Below are 27,054 nucleotides of genomic sequence, written 5' to 3' on the forward strand. Positions count from 1 at the left end.
GATTGTCCCCCACTGCTCTCCTTGCTCCTGCTTAGGGCTGACCATTGACCATTGATGGCTAGAAACACTGCAGGGAAAGTTGGAGGCGGTAAGTTCAAAGTGCCAACATAGGCCCTCATTCCGAGTTGACCGCTAGCTACCGTTGTTCGCAGCACAACGATCAGGCTAAAAATCGGCACTTCTGCGCATGCGTACGGGCCGCAGTACGCACGCGCGAAGTACTTTCACACAAAACTATGCAGTTTCACACAAGGGTGAGCAACGGTTTTCTGTCGCTATGCTGATCGGTGAGTGTTTGACAGGAAGTGAGTGTTTCTGGGAGGTAACTGGCCGTTTTCTGGGAGTGTGCTAAAAAACGCAGGCGTGACAGGTGAAAACGTAGGCGTGCCTGGGGAAACGGGGGAGTGGCTGGCCGAACGCAGGGCGTGTTTGTGACGTCAAAACAGGAACCTAACAGTCTGAAGTGATCGCAAGGAAGGAGTAGGTCTGCAGCTACTCAGAAACTGCTTCTAAAAAAATTCACCCCTATTCTGCTAACCTTTCGTTCGCACTTCTGCCAAGCTAATATACACTCCCAGAGGGAGTCAACTCGGAATGAGGGCCATTGTCAGGGCCGAAACTAGGATTTCTGTCACCCGGGGCAAGGTAGTCATTTGACACCCCCCCCCCCCCCCCGCAAAAAATAAATAAAAATATTTTACAATAAATGAATAAAAATAATAAAATAAAAAATAAATAAATGAATAAAAATATTATATATATATATATATATATATATCTCTTTCAGAACTTTTTAACCTGAAAAACTGCCTTTTCTAACATAAATTTCATATCCAGGAAAAAGTGTCCCCATTTTACACATTGCGGCAGGAAAAAGTGTCCCCATTTTACACATTGCGGCAGGCACGTGTCCCCATTTTACACAGTAAGCTGGCAAGTGTCCCCATTTTACACAGTACGCTGGCAAGTGTCCCCATTTTACACATTGCGGCAGGCACAGGTCCCCATTTTACACAGTACGCAGGCACAGGTCCCCATTTTACACAGTACGCTGGCAAGTGTCCCCATTTTACACAGTACGCTGGCACAGGTCCCCATTTTACACAGTACGCTGGCACAGGTCCCCATTTTACACAGTACGCTGGCACAGGTCCCCATTTTACACATTACGCTGGCACAGGTCCCCATTTTACACAGTACGCAGGCACAGGTCCCCATTTTACACAGTACGCTGGCACAGGTCCCCATTTTACACAGTACGCTGGCACAGGTCCCCATTTTACACAGTACGCAGGCACAGGTCCCCATTTTACACAGTACGCAGGCACAGGTCCCCATTTTACACAGTACGCTGGCACAGGTCCCCATTTTACACAGTACGCTGGCACAGGTCCCCATTTTACACAGTACGCTGGCACAGGTCCCCATTTTACACAGTACGCTGGCACAGGTCCCCATTTTACACAGTACGCTGGCACAGGTCCCCATTTTACACAGTACGCTGGCACAGGACCCCATTTTACACAGTACGCTGGCACAGGTCCCCATTTTACACAGTACGCTGGCAAGTGTCCCCATTTTACACAGTACGCTGGCACAGGTCCCCATTTTACACAGTACGCTGGCACAGGTCCCCATTTTACACAGTACGCAGGCACAGGTCCCCATTTTACACAGTACGCTGGCACAGGTCCCCATTTTACACATTACGCTGGCACAGGTCCCCATTTTACACAGTACGCAGGCACAGGTCCCCATTTTACACAGTACGCTGGCACAGGTCCCCATTTTACACAGTACGCTGGCACAGGTCCCCATTTTACACAGTACGCTGGCACAGGTCCCCATTTTACACAGTACGCTGGCACAGGTCCCCATTTTACACAGTACGCTGGCACAGGTCCCCATTTTACACAGTACGCTGGCACAGGTCCCCATTTTACACAGTACGCTGGCACAGGTCCCCATTTTACACAGTACGCAGGCACAGGTCCCCATTTTACACAGTACGCTGGCACAGGTCCCCATTTTACACATTACGCTGGCACAGGTCCCCATTTTACACAGTACGCAGGCACAGGTCCCCATTTTACACAGTACGCTGGCACAGGTCCCCATTTTACACAGTACGCTGGCACAGGTCCCCATTTTACACAGTACGCTGGCACAGGTCCCCATTTTACACAGTATGCTGGCACAGGTCCCCATTTTACACAGTACGCTGGCACAGGTCCCCATTTTACACAGTACGCAGGCACAGGTCCCCATTTTACACAGTACGCAGGCACAGGTCCCCATTTTACACAGTACGCAGGCACAGGTCCCCATTTTAAACATTACGGCAGGTGGTGGGGAGAGGGAGGGAGAGAGAGAGAGAGGAAGGGAGAGGGGCTGACTTACATTTGAAGCGGTTCTCGCCGCTCTTCAGCCGCCTCTCCCTCCTCGTTTGCGCGGCTCCGGGCTCCCCCTTCAGTTCTCCCTCCTCCGGCGGGGTTTCGTTGAATGACGCGTTTGCACCGTGACGTCACGACGCAATCGCGTCATTCTGCGAAACCCCGCCCCCCGAGCTGGGCACTCGGGAGAAGGGGGTTTAAAAGTGCCGCGGCGGTGTTTGGGGGTCTCGGCGCCCCCTCCAATCCGGCGCCCAGGTCACCTGCCCCCCTAGCCCCCCCCCTAGTTTCGGCCCTGGTGCTGATAGATCAAATGTTGTTTATATATATATATATATATATATATATATAGAGGCACGGTGCTGACATGAGGTACATGGCCCCCTGTCTGAGGTGCCCCAGGCCCCCTGAAGGCTTAATCCGGCCTTACGGCAGCTATCTCCTCTCCTCTCTTGCTCCGGCTCCAGCAGCCCTCTAGAAGTGGAACAGCTGGAGGACGAGCAGCCCCACCACAGAGAGCAGATTTGTTAATTCCTATCTCTGCTATCGGCATGATCCGCGTCTGGCTGTGATTTATGGGGGATATATGCGAGTACTTTATTTTGACATGGGCTAAGCTCACCCATGCTGTATTGGGGACCCAAGGCTGTACTGCGTATGTTGTGTGCTGTATGCAATACTGCTGACAGAGTGGGACAGTAATGCACTCTCCCTAATATCACCCTATCCCAGTCACCCTCTACTGTCAACCAAAGCTGGCACCAACTGTTGTCACCATCTCCCTGTCACCCACAGCTGGTACCGACTGCTGGCACCCTGTCCCTGTCACCCACTGCTGTCACCCTCTTCCTGTCACCAGCTTCCTGGCATCACCCTCTCTCTGTCACCTACTGCTGTCACCCTCTCCTGGCATCACCCTCTCCCTGTCACTCTCACTGCAAGACCACAACCAGTTTTCTGGGAGCGCGTTTGCTTTCAAGGCATGCAGGGTCAGTGGCGGAAGCGGGTTTCAGCTCGGAGGCGGTAGCGGGCATCGTCGGGACTCGTCGAACATTTTGGCTGCAGTGCCTCACCAGCCACTGACCTCACCGCACGCCACTGCTATGTACTGTATGCTGTTTTTAATGTAATGTGGTACTGGGTGTAATTATGGGGGTCTGTGTACTGTATGCTGTGTATAATGTAATGTATACTGGACAGGGTGGTTCTATAGATACCAGTGCTGCAAGTATGGTTCTACGGCATACCGGTAAGACATTCCTAGCTGGTACGCCATACCGCCGGGCCATACACCATACCTGCAGCCCGCTGCTGTGTGAGGGGAGTAGAGCGCAGCGCCTCTCCTGCCCATCAATGCTCTGTGATGTCCGGTCTCTGGCGGCGGGGTAAATTTCAATAAGGCACCGGTTTGTTAGCCAATCAGAGCTCGCGTACCGGCAGCCACGGCTCCTGATTGGCTGCCGGTCCGCTAGCTTTAATTGGCTAACCAACCGGTGCCTCATTCGAGATACCCGCCACCGGAGACCGGACTTCACAAGCATTGAGGGGCAGGAGAGGTGCTCTCCTCCCCTCACATAGCAGAGGCAGCGGTGAGCAGCAGGGGGGGGTACACTCTGGGGCAATGTGTATCTGACACTGTGGGGCAATGTGTATCTGGCACTCTGGGGCAATGTGCATCTGACACTGTGGGGCAATGTGTATCTGGCACTGTGGGGCAATGTGTATCTGGCACTGTGGGGGCATATATGGCACTGCTAGGGGGAATTTGTGCATCTGGCACAGTGAGGCATTTGTGTAACTGATATCATAGGGCATTTGTGTATCTAGCACCGTGGGGCATTTGTGTATCTGGCACTTTGGGGCAATGTGTATCTGGCACAAAGGAAGGAAATTTGTATCTGGCACTGTGGAGCAATGTGTATCTGGCACCATGGGGCTTTTGTGTATCTGGCACCGTGGGACATTTGTGTATCTGGCACCGTGGGACATTTGTGTATCTGGCACTGTGGGGGCATATCTGGCATGGTGGGGGCGTATCTGGCACGGTGGGGGCATATCTGGCACTGTGAGAGCATATGTGTATCTGGCACTATTGGGGTCATATGTGTATCTGGCCCCCCCATATGTATATCATGCCCCCATTTTTATTGGCCATGCCCCATGTGGCATTTGACCACAACCATTTTTTGGGCTCAAGCGCCTTCGGCGCGCGCACACAGTACCACTGACACTTTTTCTACTTGCACCACTGATAGCTACACTGGGTATGCACCAGAGTAGGGCGCCCTGACCCGGTCCCAGTCAGCCACATGCAGAAATAAGCTCTAGTGGGGGAAGTGGCAGTCTGTGTCTTAGCTGCCTGCACAGCGCCATTGTGTTTGTGGGTGAGCCGCGGCTCCTTTGCTTAGGCGGCTGCTGTTCCAGGCGACAGCAAGTCACACTGGCATTGGACTGCGATGGGTGGTTTGCGAGGAGTCCCAGACCTAAGGACTCTGCTGAGCCTGCATGCATATGTTAGCAGAGGCAGCAGTGGGTGGCACTCCTTGAGTCAGCAGGCCAGGCTCCCAGTACCATCAAGTGTCCTCACTCCTGAAAGTAATGTATACTAATGTGTAAGGGGCACTAATACTGTGGGCATACTGTGTACGGAGCACTACTGATGTGGGCGTAATGTGTATGGAGCACTACTGATGTGGGCGTAATGTGTAAGGAGCACTACTGATGTGGGCGTAATGTGTAAGGAGCACTACTGATGTGGGCATAATGTGTGAGGAGCACTACAACTGGGTTTTTCCGTGAGATCACACCCCCATTATTTTTTCAGGCAAGCGCCTTTGGCATGCGCAAAAATACTCCAGGGGCGCCAAAGTATTTATTATTGTATATGTGGGTGTAATATATATCCTGCACCAGTGTATATAGATTTTCTATTTCTCCGTCTCTTCTCTTGAATGTACACTGTGTATAGTGTACCTATATTATTACTCTGGTTTTTTTTTTTGCTGCTTATAGTGCTATAGTTTTCAACTGCCATTGCAGGACACACCCCATAGTGGCATTAACTACGCCCATAGGCAGAGCTAGACACACCATTTGGGCGGAGCTAGACACACCCCTCAATGGCACATTCTGCTGCCACCTGGAATCTCCCTTAAGCTAGTTTTCAAAAGTAGACAAGTATGGGCTATGCTGCACGGGCGGGGAGGTTAGGGATAGGCTGCGGGGGGGGGGGGGGGATCGGGGGGGATAGGGTTAGGCTGCGGAGGGGACAGTTAGTGTTAGGCTGTGGGAGGGGACTGTTAGGGTTAGGCTGCAGAAGGGGTGAGTAGGGGTACAATACTTACCCAGAAGCCATCTGCGTTCTCAGCGTCTGGATTCATGCCCATCTGAACAAGTGCCTAATAGTGCAGTAGATTTGAGCACCTATAAAATCAATAATGGTATAAATTATATTTTGGCTGTGGAAACAGCCTGCCTAGCGCCCCCCCCCCGCTCCAGCGCCCGGGGCGCGTGACCCCCTAGCTCCCCCCTAGTTTCGGCCCTGCCATTGTGCACCGTGCATGGGAAAATGTCTCTTTAGATTCCTTTGTATGTAATAAATCCCTATGGGCCTGGTTCCAAATTGTAAGGAATTGCACAGCCACAGGGAAACATCTGATCACCATCGCGACTATCGGTCATAACTCGCAATGGTAGCAGACCATGGTCAGTTTGTGTATGCTGAAGCTTACTCAGACTGGCTGTCGGGGAAGGTGACGGGGATGGCCTGAATGAAGTATATATAACTGCTGATTTTTGCTGTAAATATTTATTCATGTGCTGTGTAAGAACCTCCTGGGAAGTGGCAGCCACATTGGGGTATATGCAATTGCTGGCAAACCGTGGCAATTTTTCGCCTGTTTTTTAATTCGACACAATTCGACCGTCAAATTCCGGCAGGTGGGTGCCGGAATTCAACATATTCAATAAAAAACGGATTCGACAGTCCCGCTGTCGAAAAACGTCCGATTTGACGGATTTTGATTAGATTTTTAAAAATGTTAAAAAAACAAAAACAAAAAAAACGGTAAAAAACCCGAAAAAAAATTGCGTGGGGTCCCCCCTCCTAAGCATAACCAGCCTCGGGCTCTTCAAGCCGGTCCTGTTTCTAAAAATCCGGGGGAAAAACTGACAGGGGATCCCCTGTTTTTTTAAAACCAGCACCGGGCTCTGCGCCAGGTGCTGGTGCAAAAAATACGGGGGACAAAAAGAGTAGGGGTCCCCCGTATTTTTTACACCAGCATCGGGCTCCACTAGCTGGGTAGATAATGCCACAGCCGGGGGTCACTTTTATACAGTGCACTGCGGCCGTGGCATTAAATACGCAACTAGTCACCCCTGGCCGGGGTACCCTGGAGGAGTGGGGACCCCTTCAATCAAGGGGTCCCCCTCCTCCAGCCACCCAAGGGCTAGGGGTGAAGCCCGAGGCTGTCCCCCCCATCCAAGGGCTGTGGATGGGGGGCTGATAGCCTTTTGAAAAATGAAAGAATGTTGTTTTTTCCAGTAGTACTACAAGTCCCAGCAAGCCTCCCCCGCAAGCTGGTACTTGGAGAACCACAAGTACCAGCATGCGGGAGAAAAACGGGCCCACTGGTACCTGTAGTTCTACTGGAAAAAAAATACCCAAATAAAAACAGGACACAGACACCGTGAAAGTAAAAGTTTATTTCATACATGCCGACACACACATACTATGTTGACCCGCCGACTGCCACGTCTCCAATGTCGCCGACGATCCGGGGTACCTGTGAATAAAATTATGCTCACCTGATCCAGTGTCCTGGTCTTTTATTATAATCCACGTACTTGGCAAAAAAAAAAAAAAAAACGAACACCCGGACCAGGCGGACTGAAAGGGGTCCCATGTTTACACATGGGACCCCTTTCCCCGAATGCAGAGACCCCCCGTGACTCCTGTCACAGAAAGGTCCCTTCAGCCAATCAGGAAGCGCCACTTCGTGGCACTCACCTGATTGGCTCTGCGCGTCTAAGCTCAGACGCGCATTGCATAGCCCCCTCCATTACTTTCAATGGTGGGAACTTTGCGGGCAGTGGTGAGGTCACCCGCGGTCAGCCGCTGACCGCGGGTAACCCCACCGCTGACTGCAAAGTTCCCACCATTGAAACTAATGGAGGGAGCTGTGCGGTGCGCTGTCTGCCAGCTCAGACGCGCATACAGCCAATCAGGAGAGTGCCACGAAGTGGCGCTTCCTGATTGGCTGTAGGGACCTTTCTGTGACAGGAGTCACGGGGGGTCTCTGCATTCGGTGGAAAGGGGTCCCATGTGTAAACATGGGACCCCTTTCAGTCCGTGTGGTCCGGGTATTTGTTTTTTTGTTTTGCCAAGTACGTGGATTACAAATCACAGGACACTGGATTGAGGTGAGTATAATTTTATTTTCAGGTACACCGTGGATTCTACTTGGACAAGTGGACAGAGGTCGGCGTGTGAACATAGGTAAGTATGTGTGTGTCGACATGTAAAGTTTTACTCTCACGGTGTGTGTGTCCTGTTTTATTTGGGTATTTTTTTTCCAGTAGAACTACAGGTACCAGCGGGCCCGTTTTTCTCCCGCATGCTGGTACTTGTGGTTCTCCAAGTACCAGCTTGCGGGGGAGGCTTGCTGGGACTTGTAGTACTACTGGAAAAAACAATATTCTTTCATTTTTCAAAAGGCTATCAGCCCCCCATCCGCAGCCCTTGGATGGGGGGGACAGCCTCGGGCTTCACCCCTAGCCCTTGGGTGGCTGGGGGGGGGGACCCCTTGATTGAAGGGGTCCCCACTCCTTCAGGGTACCCCGGCCAGGGGTGACTAGTTGGGTATTTAATGCCCCGGCCGCAGGGCGCTGTATAAAAGTGACCCCCGGCTGTGGCATTATCTGTCCAGCTAGTGGAGCCCGGTGCTGGTGTAAAAAATACGGGGGACCCCTACTCTTTTTGTCCCCCATATTTTTTGCACCAGCACCAGGCGCAGAGCCCGGTGCTGGTTTTAAAAATACGGGGGATCCCCTGTCAGTTTTTCCCCCGGATTTTTAGAACCAGGACCGGCTCGAAGAGCCTGAGGCTGGTTATGCTTTGGAGGGGGGACCCCACGCATTTTTTTTTCAGATTTTTACCTTCCATTAAAAAAAATGAATATTTTTAAAAATATATAAATAATACTTGAGCCTCCAAAATAGACAAACCAAGTACCTAATCCCTTCTAATATCAATAGATATGCTATTACCAATAAAAAACACACACAAAAAAAACATGTTTTTAAATTTTTTTATTAGATTCCGCCAGCAAAGTGTGGCGGATTGAAAATGACGAATTTACTGTCTAAAAGCACTGTTGTCGAATTTACAATCTTCAATTGAATATACTTTTGTCGAATTGCTGCATTTGTACCATTGCAGAAATGTTGAATTTGACAAATGTCGAATTTCAAAAAGTCGAATTTGGAAAGTCCGTTTTTTTTGCGAAAAGTACTGAATTGCATTGTCGAATTTTTTTGGGGGGCGAAAATGTCCCGTTTTTCGAAATTTTCGGGAATTCGACCGCAATTGCATATACCCCTATATCTCTTCTGTGCAGAGGTTTCTGTAATTTACTACATTTACGATTGCTGGATATCGGTGTGATCTCTGTGTGAATTCCTATCCTCATAATGTTATCTCTTCCACTCTCCCTGTCAGTATAAACAATGGAAGATCAGCTTTTCCTTTCTTGGCTGCAAATCTCTATCCACCCTGTCACAGTGTCTGTCAGCCACTGTGCTGCATTAACCTCTTTCATACCCGTGGAGAGGCGTTAGCAGCCTCATGCATTACTTATCATGTTGTTAATAGCACCAAATCATTAAGAAAAGATATATAGAGAAGTGGAGAAGGTCTCATTCAAAATAATTGTGTGTCGTATCTCCCTTTCTGTGGGCAATCAAAATCTACATCTCCAAATGTTCCCCTCAGACATCTAAACATGCCCCTCATGTGCCACCAGACTTCTCCACATGCCCCTTCGGTGCCATCAGACCACTCCACATGTCCCTTATGTGCCATCAGACCCCTTCACATGTCCCTTATGTGCTATAAGACCCCTCACATGCCCATTATATACCATCAGACCTCACCACTTTCCCCTTACGTGCCATCAGAGCCCACCTTCTGACCCTTTTGTGCCTTTAGCCCCTCTACGTGAGACATAATTAAAAGTGGAAGGAGGGATATCTCTTGTGAATACTGTAGAGCAGGTGCAATGATATGGAATGATGATGACTATTAGCAGCAGTGGCGGATCTACATTTTTGGGACCCTGAAGCTTGAACTGTTATGGGGGTCCCTTCGCAACCAGCAACAATAGGGCAACATCCAACAGGGTCCAAACAGCCTTGATACCCTTGCAATGGCCTCAAGGCCCAAATGGCAGAGAACAGGGTGGTGGGGTGGAACCACCTCACAGACACCCCCCTTTCAAAAATCACCTCACAGAATCTCCACTTCATTAAACACCTCACAGCACTCTCTTTTCCCCCTCTCTTCAATAAACACCTGACAGCAAACACTGCTCAGCGCCAGCAAAATTACATTATTAGACGCCTCCTTGTCCCGGACTACTTCTCACCTTTAATTGCTCCCAGCCTCCTACCTAGCATGGGCCCTCTCGGGCTCCTCCATTAATGGGACTATCACAAAGAGAAGTTCTGCAGACTGTCGGGAATTATAGTTTAAAATGGATACACGTTTCACACTATGTAGATTGAATTATTTCCCACATGAATTAATTTCCTTCATATTGCCAGTGTCTACATTCACCCACAAGCCGATGTGCCAGCTTGCAGACCAAATATTAGGAGTGGAGAGAGGGAACCTAGACTCCCTGGTTATTGTCCTTGGGGACTTTAAAAAGGGAAATTTAACTTACAATCCCCCCAATATAAACAGCTAATTAAATGTCTGACCAGGGAGGAGAAGATTTTGGATTACTGTTACAAAACTACCAGTAGAGCTTATCACATGGTGCCCTGAACGGCTATAGGACTATCTTATTCATCAGAAATATATAATTTATATAAATATATAATGGCAAACTGCTCAAATCAAACTGGTAACATTACTCAGGTGCTGCAGGAGGGGGTTCTAGACAAGAAAATAGTAAGGAAGCAAGAGCTAGGTGTTAAGTAAAGGTGTTAGTAAAATACTCAGATACTAGTGTTAGTGGAAACATGAATAGACGTGTTACAAAAGTGCTAAATAAATAACATATAAATCACAAATAAATCACTTTTTAACATCCAGCTCTTGTTTCTTTCCTATTAACACATATTTCCATGGTGTGCTGCCCTGGGGTGGTTTGGCCTGAGACAGCTTTGTGGGGTCTGCAATCTAGACTTATACTTAGTATTAGGGACTTCGAGTAACAGAGACGGCTTGAAGTGGCCTGGAGGCTTATCATATTTTAAATATATGTAACCAAGATCTCTAAATTTTCTATTACCATATACTATACAGGTCTTCTTACTAATAACCCTTGGGGTGTGTGGGAAAACCCTTTTGGTTTTTCTCTTATTCATCTGATCCTGGCATATAGGCAGAAAGTAAAACTTTCTAAACCTGTCATGAGGAGATCCAAGATTTAGAGCAACATAGAAGCAATGAAGGAACTGCGTGACTGCCTTGAAAACACAGACTGATAAATGTTTAGGACTGTCTGCAATATCCTGGATGAATATACAGAGACTGTGACCTCAGGGTGAGTTAAAACAATGACAACCCTGGTTCACAGCAAGACTCGGACAGCTTTGTTTGGAGAAGGAGATGGCATTCAAGAGTGGAGACAGCTTTTAATTGGCCAAGTACACGTTTGGCAAGGCGATCAAGGAAGCCAAACCACAGTACTCTGAGGAGCTGGAACATCAATTTTCAGCCAATGACTCCTCATCTGTCTGGAAGGGATTTAGGGAGATTAGATACTGCAGTTCATCTGCAGAGCCACTGCAGTTCACCTACAGAGCCAATAGGTCAGTAGACGACGCAGCTAACATGGGACTCCATTTCATCCTCCAGCATCTAGACTCTCCCAACACCTATGCCAGGATTTTGTTTGTGGACTTCAGCTCTGCATTCATCACCATTGCTCCAGTACTTCTTCAAGACAGACTATCCCAGCTGAGCGTGCCATAGCTCATCTGCAGGTGGATCAGGAAGAAATAGCATATGGGTTTCTATAGTAAAATCTGTCGTTATCTACCGCAGTCCGTAAGTGAAGGTTTTCGGATTTTTGCCCGCATTTTTCCTTTAGTACATCCCGCCCAGTATGAGAAAAGCATTTCTATCAAAATGTCCCTACAGATACTGATTAGACTACAGAAGCTTCAGAAATACTGCATGTCAGTCAAGGGCATGCATAGGAGCTACACCTATAATGGGATTTATCAAATGAAAAGGTGCAGAAAATTATACAACATTGAAGCTTGCTATGGAAATGCAACTAAAGTATGAAGGATTGTGGAAGTGACAGTCCAAACTCAGATGATGTAGAGAGAACCATTGGTAAAACAGGCTTAAGGTCCTGATTCAGACCTGATTACTGCTGTGCGTTTTCGCACAGCGGGCAGGATGGTGTGAAAATGTCATTCGCACTGGCGTTTGCAAGGTGATTGACAGGAAGAGACTGTGGGTGGTAACTGACCGTTACTGGGAGCGTCTGGAAAAATTATAGCGTTACCAAGCATTTTCAGGGAGGGTGTGTGATGTCAACTCCTGACTCGATCAGGAAGTACTTTTAGCACTGTAGGAGTAAGTTCTGGGCTGCGCACACACTGCACATTACTGATTGATATGCGAACGGATTTGCAGCTGCCCGCATGCGATCGCACACTTGCACGGGCAAATTTCCACTCCCCCATGGGCGGCAACTATCCGATCGCAGGACAGCAACATTAGTAGCACAGCAATCAGGTCTGAATCACCCCATAAGTGTGAAGCAATATATGTACTCCGTAATACATGGGAAAATATCAGGTAGTAGCTGATTACATAGACAAGAGGATGTCTGTTTCTTAGCAATTAATGTCTTGGAGTGCAAGTACATTATGAAGAAATAGCTACAACAATGCTACAGAATTTAATACATGATGTCAGAAATGACGGGAGCAGACTTATGATGGTGTGCGCTCAGGCAGGTTGGGCGGTGTCTGAACAGGGTTGGCTGCCCCCTGATACAGTGATGACTGTTTATTTGTATGCAGATGATTTTCTGTGTTTTTTTTTTTTTTTTGGCAAATAAAGTCAATTCTGTTGCTCTAACAGTGGTCAATTGGTTTGTGGATTTTTCTGGCCTTTGAATAAATTGTGACAAGTTCCATATTTTCCTGCTAGGCTAGGAATAACTAGAGATACCATTACCAACCACACATTAGTATGGATGATTTAATTTATATATACTGTATGGGAATTTGGGTGGCATGGGATAACTTTAAATATGTTAGACTGGGATAGTATTGGGATCCCGGTGATTTGAATACTGAAAGCAGCATCCCGTCGCACAGCATCCATAAACCTACCAGGTAAGTAAGCTAACCCTTCCTTCCTGCAGCCTAACCCCCCCCCCCCCCCCACCGCAGCCAGGATACAGTCATTAGGTTGACAAGACTTAGGTCGACAGCTATTGGGTCAACCACTATTGGTCGACATGATCATTAGGTCGGCATGTACTGGGTCGACATGGTAAAATGTCGACATGAGTTTTTTACCTTTTTTTTTACTTTCCCATACTTTACGATCCACGTGGACTACGACTGGGAATAGTAACCTGTGACGGGAGCAGCGGTAGCAGAGCGAGGCACCTTGCCCGAAGCATGACGAGCGAAGCAAGCCATGTGAGGGGACACAGTGCACTAATTGGAGTTCCCCATCACTTTCCGAAGAAAACGACACCAAAAAAAGAAAAAAACCATCATATCGACATTTTTCAATGTCGTCCTAGTACATGTCGACATAGTACATGTTGACCTAATGACCATGTTGACCTAGGTGGTGCCTAACCCTAACTCTCCCTTACTCCGCAACCTAACCGTTACAAGCCCCGACATACTTACGTTCAAGATGAATACAGTGGGGATTTTGGCTCCGTCATTGTGATAGATGCCGGCGTCGATATTCTGACCGGTGTTGGGATTCCGGAGTCGGTATTCTGACTGCCAGCATCCTAAACACCGGTATGTTGACCAGATCCAGTTGGACTGTATATTTACAATGATGGGGCATGTCAATCTAGTTAAAATTGTCTTGCAGCCCAAGTATTTATATTGTTTGTAGCACTCATCTATTTATCTACCAGCCATAGTATTTCAAACATACTGTAAATCACCATGTCTCCTTCTAGGTTTAGTGTGGCAGATGGGCAAGACCCAAAACCCCAAGGCTAATGAAAGGCTAGCCCTACCTGATTTGGGCTTATAATATTACCTTGCTTCCCAACTTTCTCATTTTCTTCAGTGGATTGAATATTGGCCTGAGAAAGCTCTTAAAGTTTTTTTTTCTTTTTTTAGGTAAATAGATGGATCCCTCAAAAGGACCCTTACAGAATCTCCTTGTTCGACATAGTGCTAGGCCTGTGGCTCCCATTCTTCATGCTTCTCTCATGTGGTACATGACACATGGTCTATAATACCCCATTCACACCACACAAATAACCCGATATATTGTCAGTGTGCAGTGTGAAAGGGGTAAGTCCCGAATTCCCGGGTCGCCTGACCTGGTATTTCAACCTGGGAATAAAGCAGGGTTATTCCCGGGTCTGGTGCGGTGCAAATGGGTTACCCGTAGTTCACACTATGGCATAGGTGTCGTGGAGATGATCTCATCTCCAATCGCAGCCTCCGCTCCCGCCCCTGATGATGCAGACGCTGCCTCCACTCCTGCCCCCCGATGACAACCCGACCTATTGCCGGGTCACATTGCCAGTCTGAAAGGGGTCTCACTCTCTTCGCAGGTTGCATCTGGGAGGGACCCGTGTACATTTCCCGGTGCGACCCGAGATTGCTATCTGAAAATGGTATTAGTCTATTGTGGGTTGCAATGAATCACACCCACTCATTCTGGTGGAGTCAACTCGGTTTGCAATACTAAGCCCAGATGTGCAGAGTCTAACATGGATCAAATGTTTTGTGAACTCTTAGGAGTTTTTAGCATTTTCATTTTAGAAAACAATATATACAATAGTGGTAAATAAGGACTTAATAAATTTCACCATTCTTGAAAGCAACCATATAAAAAAAAAAAAATAACCTATTATGTTTTGAAATAATAATAATAATAATAATAATAATAATAATAATAATAATAATAATAATTAAAAAAAAACCCATCAAGGTTTAGTCTTAATATAAAACCCACCATTGGATCTGTTCTGTCTGTTAAGTATCCTACATTTAGCACTGTTCTTTAATGTTTACAAATGCAGTCAATAAAATGTTGTCATTCTAAATTGCAAATGCAGTCAAAATTCATTAAATATTTTGTGATATATTTTAATGGGATCCATAAATATGTTAAAAGATTTGTTAATCCCTTAAGTAATGCAATAATTGCTATTGGGATATTTGTAGCAAGTCTTTAAGTACATAAAAATTAAGGGTTTGGTTACTTTTCTTTAAAATGTCACAGGTATTTTTCCCCCTCTTGCTGTGTCCAGTAGCATGGAAAATGAGCCCTGAGAACAAAACTCATAAGTATTTATGAGGTTTTTTTCTTGAAATTCCATTCAGGAGAATGGAAATATGCTGAGGCCAACCCACTAAGTTTGGCCTCTAGGTGTCATTTCAATTAGACATTCCTGCTCTAAACTTCTGACAGTGACATATTGGGCCTAATTCAGACCTAATCTCTCCAATGCAAATTTGCAGAGGGCTGCGATCAGATAGTCGCCCCGTGCAAGTATGCAAATGCATGCGTACGCCATGTGAAAACTTAGCCAGACAGCGGACAGCTGCAAATCCGTTCGCAACTCACTCACCATCACATGATTTTTCCAGTCTGTGCAGTCTTTGCGTAGCCCAGGACTTACTCCTACAGTGTGATAAAATCAGGCTGTTCGGGGCCGGAGCTGACGTCACACACCCTCCCAGAAAACGCTTGGGCACGCCTGCATTTTTCCTGACACTCCCAGAAAATGGCCAGTTACCACCGACAAACATCCGCTTCCTGTCAATCACCTTGCGTACGCCTAGCGCTTAAAATTTTTGCACCATTCTGTCGCTGTTTGGCGTCGCACCTGTGCATAGCGATGCATACGCAGTCATTCGATAATCGTCACGTCTGAATCAGGCCCATACTGATAATTTTTATGTGAAGACATAGCTTGTTCCATATCTATCTATCTATCTATCTATCTATCTATCTATCTATCTATCTATCTATCTATCTATCTATCTATCTATCTATCTATCTATCTATCTAATGGTACATTGAAAATGTGTCATAAAAGAAAAAAATAAAATGTTTTGTGCTTCCGCACAGAATGTTGAACCTAACACATGTTAACTGAACAGATATCTTAGATTTTTCTGTTTTAATAATGTGAAATGACTGCATAATGGGGTCATTCCGAGTTGTTCGCTCGCAAGCTGCTTTTAGCAGCTTTGCACACGCTAAGCCGCCGCCTACTGGGAGTGAATCTTAGCTTATCAAAATTGCGAACGAAAGATTAGCAGAATTGCGAATAGACACTTCTTAGCAGTTTCTGAGTAGCTCCAGACTTACTCGGCATCTGCAATCAGTTCAGTGCTTGTCGTTCCTGGTTTGACGTCACAAACACACCCAGCGTTCGCCCAGACACTCCTCCGTTTCTCCAGCCACTCCCGCGTTTTTCCCAGAAACGGTGGCGTTTTCTCTATCGTCCTAGTGGATGCTGGGGTTCCTGAAAGGACCATGGGGGGATTAGCGGCTCCGCAGGAGACAGGGCACAAAAAGTAAAGCTTTAGGATCAGGTGGTGTGCACTGGCTCCTCCCCCTATGACCCTCCTCCAAGCCAGTTAGATTTTTGTGCCCGGCCGAGAAGGGTGCAATCTAGGTGGCTCTCCTAAAGAGCTGCTTAGGAAAGTTTAGCTTAGGTTTTTTATTTTACAGTGAGTCCTGCTGGCAACAGGATCACTGCAACGAGGGACTTAGGGGAGAAGAAGTGAACTCACCTGCGTGCAGGATGGATTGGCTTCTTGGCTACTGGACATCAGCTCCAGAGGGACGATCACAGGTACAGCCTGGATGGTCACCGGAGCCTTGCCGCCGGCCCCCTTGCAGATGCTGAAGTAAGAAGAGGTCCAGAATCGGCGGCAGAAGACTCCTCAGTCTTCTAAAGGTAGCGCACAGCACTGCAGCTGTGCGCCATTTTCCTCTCAGCACACTTCACACGGCAGTCACTGAGGGTGCAGGGCGCTGGGAGGGGGGCGCCCTGGGAGGCAAATGAATACCTATTTTGGCTAAAAATACCTCACATATAGCCTCCGGAGGCTATATGGAGATATTTAACCCCTGCCAGAATCCGTTAAGAGCGGGAGACGAGGCCGCCGAAAAAGGGGCGGGGCCTATCTCCTCAGCACACAGCGCCATTTTCCCTCACAGAAAGGCTGGAGGGAAGGCTCCCAGGCTCTCCCCTGCACTGCACTACAGAAACAGGGTTAAAACAGAGAGGGGGGGCACTAATTTGGCGATATGCTTATATATATATTAAGATGCTATAAGGGAAAACACTTATATAAGGTTGTCCCTATATAATTATAGCGTTTTTGGTGTGTGCTGGCAAACTCTCCCTCTGTCTCTCCAAAGGGCTAGTGGGTCCTGTCCTCTATCAGAGCATTCCCTGTGTGTGTGCTGTGTGTCGGTACGTGTGTGTCGACAGGTAGGAGGACGATGTTGGTGAGGAGGCGGAGCAATTGCCTGTAATGGTGATGTCACTCTCTAGGGAGTCGACACCGGAATGGATGGCTTATTTAGGAAATTACGTGATAATGTCAACACGCTGCAAGGTCGGTTGACGACATGAGACGGCCGACAAACAATTAGTACGGTCCAGACGTCTCAAAAACACCGTCAAGGGTTTTAAAACGCCCGTTTACTTTAGTCGGTCGACACAGACACAGACAGGGACACTGAATCCAGTGTCGACGGTGAATAAACAAACGTATTCCTTATTAGGGCCACACGTTAAAGGCAATGAAGGAGGTGTTACGTATTTCTGATACTACAAGTACCACAAAAGAGGGTATTATGTGGGATGTGAAAAAACTACCATAGTTTTTCCTGAATCAGATAAATTAAATAAAGTGTGTGATGATGCGTGGGTTCCCCCCGATAGAAAATTATGGGCGGTATACCCTTTCCCGCCAGAAGTTAGGGCGCGTTGGGAAACACCCTTTAAGGTGGATAAGGCGCTCACACGCTTATCAAAACAAGTGGCGGTACCGTCTATAGATAGGGCCGTCCTCAAGGACCAGCTGACAAGGCTGGAAAATATAATAAAAAGTATATACACACATACTGGTGTTATACTGCGGCCAGCGATCGCCTCAGCCTGGATGTGCAGAGCTAGGGTGGCTTGGTCGGATTCCCTGACTAAAAATATTGATACCCTTGACAGGGACAGTATTTTATTGACTATAGAGCATTTCTATATATGCGAGATGCACAGAGGGATATTTGCACTCTGGCATCATGAATAAACGCGATGTCCATAACTGCCAGAAGATGTTATGGACACGACAGTGGTCAGGTGATGCAGATTCCAAACGGCACAGTATGGCCGTATACAGGAAGAGGACTTGTTTGGGGTCGGTCCATCGGACCTGGTGGTCACGGCAACTGCTGGAAAATCCACTGTTTTTTACCCTAAGTCACATCTCTGCAGAAAAAGACACCGTCTTTTCAGCCTCAGTCCTCTCGTCCCTATAAGATCATATCTGCCCAGGGATAGAGGAAAGGGAAGAAGACTGCAGCAGGCAGCCCATTCCCAGGAACAGAAGCGTTCCACCGCGTCTGACAAGTTCTCAGCATGGCGCTGAGACCGTACAGGACCCCTGGATCCTACAAGTAGTATCCCGGGGGTACAGATGGGAATGTCGAGAAATTCACAAGCTGTATTCCCAGCAGGTGATAATTAAATTACCCCTCCTACTACAGAAAAGGGGTATTATTCCACACTATATTGTGGTACTGAAGCCAGAAGGCTAGGTGAGACTTATTCTAAAAAATTTTTTTTGAACACTTACAAAGGTTCAAATTAAGATGAAGTCACTCAGAGCAGTGATAACGAACCAGGAATAAGGGGACTATATAGTGTCCCGGGACATCAGGGATGCTTACCTCTATGTCCCAAATTTGCCCTTCTCACTAAGGGTACCTCAGGTTCGTGGTGCAGAACTGTCACTATCAGTTTCAGACGCTGCCGTTTGGATTGTCCACGGCACCCTGGGGTCTTTACCAAGGTAATGGCCGAATTGATGATTCTTCTTCGAAGAAAAGGCGTCTTAATTATCCCTTACTTGGACGATCTCCTGATAGGGGCATAGTCCAGGGAACAGTTGGAGGTCGGAGTAGCACTATCTCGGATACTGCTACAATCAGCACTGGTGGATTCTAAATATTCCAAAATCGCAGCTGATCCCGACGACACGTCTGCTGTGCCTAGGGATGATTCTGGACACAGTCCAGAAAAAGGTGTTTCTCCCGGAAGAGAAAGCCAGGGAGTTATCCGAGCAAGTCAGGAACCTCCTAAAAACAGTGCATCATTGCACAAGGGTCCTGGTAAAAATGGTGGCTTCCTACGAAGCAATTCCATTCGGCAGATTTCACGTAAGAACTTTTCAGTGGGATCTGCTGGACAAATGGTCCGGATCGCATCTTCAGATGCATCAGCGGATAACCCAATATCCAAGGACAAGGGTGTCTCTCCTGTGGTGGTTATAGAGTGCTCATCTTCTAGAGGGCAGCAGATTCGGCATTCAGGATTGGATGCTGGTAACCACGGAGCCCAGCCTGAGAGGCTGGGGAGCAGTCACACAAGGAAAAAATTTCCAGGGAGTGTGATCAAGTATGGAAACTTTTCTCCACATAAATATACTGGAGCTAAGGGTAAATTTATAATGCTCTAAGCTTAGCAAGACCTCTGCTTCAAGGTCAGCCGGTATTGATCCAGTGGGAAAAACATCACGGCAGTCGCCCACGTAAACAGACAGGGCGACACAAGAAGCAGGAGGGCAATGGCAGAAACTGCAAGGACTTTTCGCTGGGCGGAAAATCATGTGATAACACTGTCAGCAGTTTTTCATCCCGGGAATGGAAACTGGGAAGCAGACTTCCTCAGCACGACCTCCACCAGGGAGAGTGGAAACTTCATTGAGAAGTTTTTTCCACATGATTGTAAACCGTTGGGAAATACCAAAGGTGGACATGATGGCGTCCCGTCTGAACAAAAAACGGGACAGGTATTGCGCCAGGTCAAGAGACCCTCAGGCAATAGATGTGGACGTTCTGGTAACACCGTGGGTGTACCAGTCGGTGTATGTGTTTCCTCCTCTGCTTCTCATACCTAAGGTGCTGAGAATTATAAGACGTAGAGGAGTAAGAACTATACTCAAGGCTCCGGATTGGCCAAGAAGAACTTGGTACCCGGAACTTCAAGAGATGCTTACAGAGGTCTTATGGCCTCTGCCGCTAAGAAGGGACTTGCTTCAGCAAGTACCATGTCTGTTCCAAGACTTACCGCAGCTGCGTTTGTCGGCATGGCGATGGAAAGCCGGATCCTAAGGGAAAAAAAGGCATTCCGGAAGAGGTCATTCCTACCCTGGTCAAAGCCAGAAAGGAGGTGACCGCACAACATTATCACCACGTGTGGCGAAAATATGTTGCGTGGTGTGAGGCCAGGAAGGCCCCACAAAGAAATTTCAACTCGGTCGTTTCCTGCATTTCCTGCAAACAGGAGTGTCTGTGGGCCTCAAATTGGGGTCCATTAAGGTTCAAATTCGGCCCTGTAAATTTTCTTCCAGAAAGAATTGGCTTCAGTTCCTGAAGTCCAGAAGTTTGTCAAGGGAGTATTGCATATACAAACCCCTTTTTTGGTGCCTCCAGTGGCACTGTGGGATCTCAACGTAGTTCTGGGATTCCTCAAATCACATTGGTTTAAAACCAGTCAAATATGTGGATTTGAAGCATCTCACATAAAAAGTGACCATGCTCTTGGCCCTGGCCTGGACCAGGCGAGTGTCAAATTGGTGGTTTTTTCTCAAAAAAGCCCATATCTGTTTGTCCATTCGGACAGGGCAGAGCTGCGGACTCGTCCCCAGTTCTCTCCCTAAGGTGGTGTCAGTGTTTCACCTGAACCAGCTTATTGTGGTGCCTTGCACCTACTAGGTACTTGCAGGACTCCAAGTTGCTAGGAGTTGTCAGGGCCCTGAAAATATGTTCCAGGACAGCTGGAGTCAGAAAATCTGACTCGCTGTTTATACTGTATGCACCCAACAAGTTGGGTGCGCCTGCTTCTAAGCAGGCGATTGCTCGTTGGATTTGTAACACAATTCAACTTGCACATTCTGAGGCAGGCCTGCCACAGTCTAAATCGGTTAAGGCCCATTCCACAAGGAAGGTGGGCTCATCTTGGGCGGCTGCCCGAGAGGTCTCGGCATTACAACTCTGCCGAGCAGCTATGTGGTCAGGGGAGAACACGTTTGTAAAATTCTACAAATTTGATATCCTGGCAAAAGAGGACCTGGAGTTCTCTCATTCGCTGCTGCAGAGTCATCCGCACTCTCCCGCCCGTTTGGGAGCTTTGGTATAATCCCCATGGTCCTTTCAGGAACCCCAGCATCCACTAGGACGATAGAGAAAATAAGAATTTACTTACCGATAATTCTATTTCTCGGAGTCCGTAGTGGATGCTGGGCGCCCATCCCAAGTGCGGATTATCTGCAATACTTGTACATAGTTACAAAAATCGGGTTATTATTGTTGTGAGCCATCTTTTCAGAGGCTCCGCTGTTATCATACTGTTAACTGGGTTTAGATCACAAGTTGTACGGTGTGATTGGTGTGGCTGGTATGAGTCTTACCCGGGATTCAAAATTCCTCCCTTATTGTGTACGCTCGTCCGGGCACAGTACCTAACTGGCTTGGAGGAGGGTCATAGGGGGAGGAGCCAGTGCACACCACCTGATCCTAAAGCTTTACTTTTTGTGCCCTGTCTCCTGCGGAGCCGCTAATCCCCCCATGGTCCTTTCAGGAACCCCAGCATCCACTACGGACTCCGAGAAATAGAATTATCGGTAAGTAAATTCTTATTTTTTCACACACTCCCATAAAACGGCCAGTTTCCGCCCAGAAACACCCACTTCCTGTCAATCACATTACGATCACCAGAACGAAGAAAAAACCTTGTAATGCCGTGAGTAAAATTCCTAACTGCATAGCAAATTTACTTAGCGCAGTCCCAATGCGGACATTGCGCATGCGCATTAGCGACTAATCGCTCCGTTGCGAGAAAAAAATAACGAGCGAACAACTCGGAATGACCCCCATTGTTTGTTGTCTGCTTACTTCTGCCAGTGTTGTGGCCAATTGGGTTGTCCAGTAATCTCATTACATAGAACCCAATTCGGCACATCTGATGAAAGTAAGAGTGGCCCACATTTGGAACAATACTGTACCTAGGCAATTTGGTCAAATTGCCTGACATAATTTTTTAACTTGGGTTAGAAAACTGATCAAGGATCTCGTCAACACTACTAGCTAGTTGGAGGTTTACATATTGATTTGGGAGGAGGTTAAGTCCCATTGATTTTAGAAATGAGACGGGCAGAAAAGGTATTTCCACAATGTAGGAACATTTATAACAGCATTAATACTAATAAATTATTATTGTTATTTATATAGCTCCTGTCTCCCCAATAAGTCAGTAGACACTGAGACATGCTTTCTCACTCTCTGTATAAAGTTTTACTGTCCCTTTTAATGAAGTACAATGAGAACTAGCACGTTGAATGGAAGGGTGCATTTAACATACAAATATAATGCTGACATTGTGTCAGTAATTGCTTTTAACTAGGTTGAGAACTGGTTATAAATATAGTTTCATCAGTTCACAGACTGCAAAGGATTACTCCTGGGACTGTGGAATTCTTCTATATAATATGTGCTTATACTAAAGTACATATTCATTTGCAAAATAGTATGTTGCTAAAATGTCGTACTATTTTATTGAATAGATGAAAGCACCTCATTGTACAACTTGTTCTTTAAAAAATAAATACGGCGCCCACAACCAAAGCTTGGTTTGCCCTGGCAATATAATAAGCAGGCATGCTTGATTGCTTCCTAGCTATGCCAATAGTGGCAGCCTTTTCTATTAGCTCTGCGCTTTTTTTTAAAGGCTTTTGTTGCTACATTAGAGAAAGTTATTTCAGTTCATGTTTTGCAATACTCTTTTTAGAGCGTTCATTAATTATTCTAGTGTTTTTTTATTTCTAATACTAAAACCATGACAAGTTGTGTTGTTTCTTAGCAATTTCTCCCCGCACCCTATTGCAGCAAAATGTACCATCTCCTTACCTGTGTGCCAAGTGGATCAGCAAGAGTGATTCTGTTCAAAACACAAGCCCTGTTTCAAACACAAGCTGAATAGGGGCTCATTGCTATGTGTGTGCTGAGAAAAGCAGAGGGGGCAGGATTTGGGAGAGCAACCAATCTGCTGTATTGTTACAGCTGTCAGTAAGGACCCCTTACAATAGGACCTAATGACCCAAGGGCCTTGTATTATCCAATTAGGCTGGGTTGTGGTTTTTTTCGGAGGGGGGAAAGGCGGGGGGGGGGGGGGGGGGGTGTTGAAGCAAGGGCACTCAGATTTTTCTCAAAAGGCAAAACAGTCCTGTCTGAACCTGTAACCGAGGAGGACAGCTAGGTGCTCAGACAGCTTTAACCCATTTCTGTATTCCACTAGCATCTGTTAAGTATTTTTAGCTACCTTAAATCCATTTCCTTTTTTATGTAAGAAATTATTGTACTGTATCTCCTAATAATGCTTACTTTGATTAATATTATTAGCCAATTTCAATAGAATGGTACATATGGGAGGCGTAATGGGTGTGGCATTACAGATCTACAATGTCTAAACAGTTAATGCGACAACCACATGGTCGGCATGCATTAGGTCGACAGGTACAAAAGGTCGACAGATACAAAAGGTCAAGACATGAAAGGTTGAAGGTTGAGAGTTGTTAAGGTCGACAGATTCAAAAGGTCGATATGACAACAGTTGACACAAAAAGGATTGACATGTTTTTGGGGTTATTTTGGGGGAAAACCTGTATATTTCATGTTCTGTGACCACCATCAGTAAGAATGTAGACCCTACTGAGCTCACCTCACGATCCATGTTTCATGAAAGGTGGCTCGCTTCGCTCTCCATGGGTTACAGTTCACGTAGATAGTAAATCAAGCAAATGTTGGGAAAACATGTGAAACCCCCCAAAAATACATGTCGACCATTTGTACCTGTCAACCATTCCTATGTCGACCTTTTGTACCTATCAGCATAATGCATGTCGACCTATTGACTGTCCATTGTACCTAAACTTTGTAGAGCTATCATCCAGATACCAGGGATAAAATCTATGAGAGGGGCAGAAGCAAGAAGCCTGCAAATAGAAGTGGCAAGGGTCTCATAGGCTCAATAGTGTCATTTTGCTAATGACATATTTTTAAATGGCTGATCCCCAGTATATGCCACACCCAAAGTGTACTGTTTTTAAAAGCAGTTTCAAAGCAACAGTTTGTGTGGTCTTATCAGACAGACCCTTGTCATGAGCATCCAGCAGCTTCTGGTTTGTGTTGTTGATTTCTGTAGCTGCCACTGAACTGCAATAAAATGTAAAAAGTAACACAATAAACCTATTTAACAAATGCAGCTGTCTCTGTGTACATTCCTTCAGTTCTTCTAAATAACACTGGTGCTTAATATAGCAGTTGTGCCCTGTCTTCTTACATATGCCATAATACGTTTACTTTATCTGTGCTGAAGTCAAATAAAGCAAAGGATTGGAGTGAATTGTAAACACAATAACATTTACCCAATCTGTAACCTTACAGCACTTATTGCACTGAAATTATGACCATCATTTGGAAAGACTGGCAAATCAAGAGGTTTCTTTACTAAGCATCAGGTTCTAAAGCCCTGCGCATTCAATCATGTTTATTTAATTTAAAAGGCCAATGAATTTACTAGTTTAAACAGGATTAGAAAACTATTGCCCTTTTAAATTTCCAGTATGAACTTGATCAGAAGTGCCAGGTTGTAGAACCTGATGCTTAGTAAGTAAACCCCTTAGACTCAATGGGGGTAATTCCAAGTTGATCGCAGCAGGATTTTTGTTAGCAGTTTGGCAAAACCATGTGCACTGCAGGGGAGGCAGATATAACATGTGCAGAGAGAGTTCGATTTGTGTGGGTTATTTTGTTTCTGTGCAGGGTAAATACTGGCTGCTTTATTTTTACACTGCAAATTAGATTGCAGATTGAACACACCCCACCCAAATCTAACTCTCTCTGCACATGTTAAATCTGCCTCCCCTGCAGTGCACATGGTTTTGCCCAACTGCTAACAAAATTCCTGCTGTGATCAACTTGGAATTACCCCCAATATTCAGAAATAGCTGAGCACATGATCATCATATTCCTTTTATTATATTAAATGTAATTTGTATAACCCATGAATCAGGGAGTACATCATAACAGATGAAAAAGTAGGCATGAAAAGTGCATAATTGTTCAGAGCAATATCTCCTATATAATAGCCCAGATCTGTGACTTTGTGACTCATTTGCTAACGCTGGGCGGAGTCACAACACTGGGCGGAGTTAGTCAAATGAGTCACAGATCTGGGCAAATCTATAGGAGACTAGGAACAGAAGCAGATAGTATGGGCATGGCACAGGCAGGGGTGCATACCTCCCAGCTTTCTTCAGGCAGACAGGGGTGCATACCTCCCAGCTTTCTTCAGGCAGAAGGAGGGCACACACACACACACACACACGCGCGCGCGCAGCAAAAAGGGGCGTGGTCAACAAAAGGGGCATGGCTTCACGGGAGGGCCCCCGTTTTCGTCAGTGAGGGGGCATGCCCAGCGCTCTGTGAGCTGCTGGCATGCCTCCAGGGGCGGATTTTGAGTCCGGGGGCCAAGGGCACTTGAGACAGGGGAGCCCTATCTCATGGCTGTCTCTGCTGTGGGGCTGGGGGTGTTGCCTAATCGCGGGAAGCGTGGCCACGCCCCCTTATGCAAATTCCGGGATTTTTTTTTTATATGGAATTTTGGCCCCTCAGCTAGGGCTAAATCCAGAGGAGGTGGTCGCTTCCCCCTACACACCCGCACAGGCAGAAGAAAGCAGGCAACACCACAGACCTGCCAACACGCAGCAGCGTGTGCTAACTGTAGCACAATGCTGTTGCTGGCAGGACGGGGGAGCTTCTGAGCTGGGACAGAGCTACTCCAGCCGGGGGGCCCTCTAAAACTGTGGGGCCCACGGTACGTACCCCCTGCCCCCCCCCCCCCTTAATCCGGCTCTGCTGCCGGAACCCCGGTACAGTTGGGAGGTATGGGGGTGTGTGAGGGGGTATGCCGTACAGACAGACGGGCACCGGCTCACTGTGTGCTTGACCCCCCACATCAGCATACTCAGCAGGGTCTCTCTGGCGCGGAGGAGCGTCACTTTCTAGCACACTCCACGCTTCTTAGCTGCAGTTTTGTGGGGCACCTGCTGCTGTGCAGGTTCCGTACTGCCTCTGTTATCTCCAGCCCCGGCATCCCCACCGCTAGCTGCAGTGCTGCCGCCCGCAGTGAGGTGCGCCCAGCTCCTTCACACACTTTAGCCAGCGGGTAGCACTGCAGAAGTCCGAGCTGTTTGCAGGCTCCGACCCCCTCCTCCCTCTAGCCACAGCGTCTCCTGGGAGCTAACCAGTCACTCCCAGTCTCCCCTTACCACAGTGCCCGGCAGCTGCGCGAGGTCTGCGGTGTGTGACTGAGGAGGGGGGGAGGGATGCTGACCGGCAGAGGAAGCAGGACTCCAGCCTGAGAGAGTCAGCCATGCCAAGTCTCCACCAGCAGCAGATCCCAACAGGTTGGAGTGGAACAGCAGCAGCCGTGACTCCGGTAAGACACATCTGTCTGTCACCACTGTTTTGTCCCTAATACCAATCTCTCCCATGCCCTGTGTTCTGTCATGTCCCTGTCACCCCTGGCCTTGCCCTGTCACCCTTATCCTGGCCCTTTCACCCTTATGCTGGCCCTGTTACCCCTATCCTGGCCCTGTCACCCCTGATCTGACCCTGTCACGCCTGTCCTGGCCCTGTTACTGCATACCCTCCAACTACCTTTTTGGCAGGTACAGTACCCGCAGCGCCTCCAGACCCCTCCTCAATGCACCACACCTCCGCACCTTCCCCTCCACCACATGCGGCACTCCACCCCTCCCCCACACGCTGTGCCTCCAGACCCCCTACACCACCCGTGGCTCCCACTCCTCCACCCCTCCACCACCCACAGCACCTCCAGACCCCCTCCACCATCCACCCCCCATATATGTCTCCCCCCACACCTGCCCCCCTCCA

At 47.3% G+C, this 27,054-nt stretch overlaps 1 protein-coding gene across 3 annotated transcripts in view; it reads right to left on the minus strand.

Moving 5' to 3' along the window:
- OPTC (opticin) overlaps window positions 1-23,107 on the minus strand; it is a 297,868-nt gene extending 274,761 nt beyond the window's left edge. Inside the window, exons 1-2 of one of the 3 annotated variants that reach the window (XM_063955276.1) lie at window positions 23,005-23,077; window positions 5,735-5,813 (exon numbers count right to left, since the gene is read on the minus strand). The gene's annotated coding sequence lies outside the window, so the exon portion shown is untranslated. Of the gene's footprint in view, window positions 1-5,734; window positions 5,814-23,004 lie in introns of all 3 variants that reach the window. The other 2 variants (XM_063955275.1, XM_063955280.1) reach the window with 2 other exon arrangements.
- Between the last annotated feature and the right edge of the window lie 3,947 nt (window positions 23,108-27,054).

The sequence above is a fragment of the Pseudophryne corroboree genome, chromosome 2 (genome assembly GCF_028390025.1).
Source record: "Pseudophryne corroboree isolate aPseCor3 chromosome 2, aPseCor3.hap2, whole genome shotgun sequence".
Taxonomy (NCBI): domain Eukaryota; kingdom Metazoa; phylum Chordata; class Amphibia; order Anura; family Myobatrachidae; genus Pseudophryne; species Pseudophryne corroboree.